The 2,834-nt window shown below is 21.0% G+C and overlaps 8 annotated features.

Moving 5' to 3' along the window:
* Positions 1-383: 383 nt before the first annotated feature.
* Positions 384-428: a sequence feature (AT_rich).
* Positions 429-469: 41 nt separating this feature from the next.
* Positions 470-505: a sequence feature (AT_rich).
* A 386-nt stretch (positions 506-891) lies between these two features.
* Positions 892-1,050: a microsatellite.
* An 84-nt stretch (positions 1,051-1,134) lies between these two features.
* Positions 1,135-1,240: a microsatellite.
* Positions 1,241-1,254: 14 nt separating this feature from the next.
* Positions 1,255-1,358: a microsatellite.
* Positions 1,359-1,388: 30 nt separating this feature from the next.
* Positions 1,389-1,521: a microsatellite.
* Positions 1,522-1,823: a repeat region.
* Positions 1,808-2,834: part of a repeat region that runs on past the window's edge.

The following is a 2,834-nucleotide window of genomic DNA, read 5'->3' on the forward strand; positions in this document are numbered from 1 at the left end:
TTTGTTATTTTAAATCCAATAAAAAATAAATATTGTTTCAATTCTGTCTTTCATTCTTTGTTTTTCTGTCATTTTTTTTGGGATGAAATTCTGCTATTAATTCTGTTCTTATAATATCATTAAAATAAACACCAATCAGACAAACTGTTAATCTAAAATTGTGAGCAGTTTCTTTTTCAAATTGATAAATAGAAAACTTTTATTTTATATGATTGGTTTAATATGAGAAGTATAATACAACAATAATAATTAAATATTCACAAGTTTTGAAGTAATTAAATGAATAATCAAAATAAAAAGATGTTAATGAAAAGTTAATGAAAAAAGAAATAGAGTATAAAAGAATATTTTAATAAGATTATATTAATGCTAATTCAGATTTGTTTATTTTTATCATATAAAAAATAAAAGAAATTTATGAATTTAAACAAAACTCATTTCAACAACAGTATAACTGGATTTTGATTAGAAAATATTATTTTTGATTTTTTTTTATCATTTTTTTCTACAAAAATTCAATCATTTGATAAGTAAGATACACCAAATTAATCAAAATTATGATGATGCAAAGATAATTATAAGATTAAGAAAGTGATAATATAAAAGATAAAGGGTTGTGTATATATTACATTAAGAAAGTTAGAAACAAACACATTTTCCAATTTATAAGAGAATATTCATAAAAAGAATGTAAAACATATCATTTAATTTGTTATAATGAAGAATTAATAATATAGAAATATCATTCTGTAATGAAGATCTTGTAGAAATTCAAATAAAAAGATATACAAAAGAATAATCATAGAAATAAAAAATATAAAAACTAGATATAACAAGATATAGTTCATTAGTTATTATCTTCATTAATGTACATTTAAAACAACAGAATGGAAATAAAATTATAATAGATAAGGTAAAACTTATAAAGTAATACAAAAAGAAACAGAATAAATAATGAAGAAAAAATAATAAACTCGTCTTAATTAATAAAGATTAAATACTACTTAACTCAAAATCAAATAAATAGAATTCAAAAATAAAATAAACTAATTGAGTTAAATTTATTTTTACCATTAATACGTTTTAACTATATTAACACTAACCACATTATATTTTCTATTTGTATTTGTTCATTAAAAAAATATAATAATAAAAGGAATAAAACAAATAATAAAAAATGTGATAAAATACAGTAAGAAATGAATAAAAAACAAATAAATTATAAATTAAAAACAAATGATGATAATTTAATGTAAATAAAATAATAAACATAAAATGAAATAAATAAAATAACAAATCAAATTGAATGAATAATAAAATCAATACAAATAAATAATAAAATAAGAGAATAAAATGAAGAATAATCAATAACAATTCATCATTCATTAAATATAAATAATAAATAATAGTTAATATAAATATATTATTATAAATGAAATTGATATTACAAATTAAATATAATAAATATACAAATTAATAAAATAAGAGAATATAAAGAGAATATAATAATAAAATAAGATATATTCATTCTTATTCTTATTTTATATTAGATGATATTTTATTATTTTATATTTGTTTATATTGTTTGTTTATATTTTATTATTATTATTATTATTTATTGTTGTTTATCTTATATCATTTATTTATTATATGTTGTATTGTTATTTATCATTGTTAATATGAAATGAATAATAATGAATAAATATAAAATAAGAATAAAAAGATATAAGAATATAACATAAATAATAAAATAAGAAATACATAATAAATATAAAGATAAAAGAAGAAGAATAAAATAAATAAATATAAAAGAAGTTAATTAAGTATTAATAGAACTTGTGTCTATTGTTCCTGGCTCAGGGGAGACTAATCCCGTCCCTGAGTCTTCGTCTTGTAGTTCAACTACATATGTTTGGTTGTGATCTCCACAGTGCTCCATGACGTCCATCATGTTTTTAATTACAAGGTTTTTAATTTCTTTAGTGATGTCAATTTCGATTTTTAATTGTTTGATTAATTTAATACTTTCCGCATTTACTAGCCCATTAATCGAAATTACTACTGCAATTATTTTGACATCCTTTAATTTCTCTATTTTCATCACCCTATCTTTCAATTCTTTATACATATTTCTTTTCTTCCAATAGGCTCCATTAATATTATGATCTGCCACAATAGTCATATCAAATATTAGACCAGTTTTATTCTTTTTATTTAGTACATATATGTCTGGTCTTTTATGATATAGTCCATCACTTTTTGGCATTATTTGTTTGTTCAATATCATAGTGATGTCATTGTATTGGAACACTGTTTCATATGGGGGTTTTTTGTATTGTTTATTTCCTGTGTATTTTCTTATTAACCCCTCCCATATGATAATGCCAATATTGTCATGTTTCTCAATTTGTGATTTCTTATGACCAATACAAGATAGTAGAATGTGTTCTACTGTGGCTATCTTGTCTTTACAAAGTGGGCAGTACTTTAATCTTTCATTTTTTAATATTTTCGCTTTCCTGTACCCACTAAATATTGCTCCATCTTGCATTTTAGTTAATTGGAGAAATGCATTTTTCTTTATATTGATGGACTTCCATGCATTGATTGTAGTAGTTTTATCTACCCCTTTTGACTCGAACCATCTTCTAAAATGTCCACTTGTTTGATGGGACTTCCATTTTTTGATGTATTGGTCGGTCATTAATTTCTTTATTTTTACTACTACCTCTTTTTCTTTTTTATTTTCAATCCCTTCATTTATTATTTCTTCTATTTTCGTTTCTGGGATTTTATGACCTAGGGCTTTTTTAATTCTATTCCATATTCATTTC

The sequence above is a fragment of the Entamoeba dispar genome, genomic scaffold (assembly GCF_000209125.1).
Source record: "Entamoeba dispar SAW760 scf_1105229461597 genomic scaffold, whole genome shotgun sequence".
Classification (NCBI taxonomy): Eukaryota; Evosea; order Mastigamoebida; family Endamoebidae; genus Entamoeba; species Entamoeba dispar.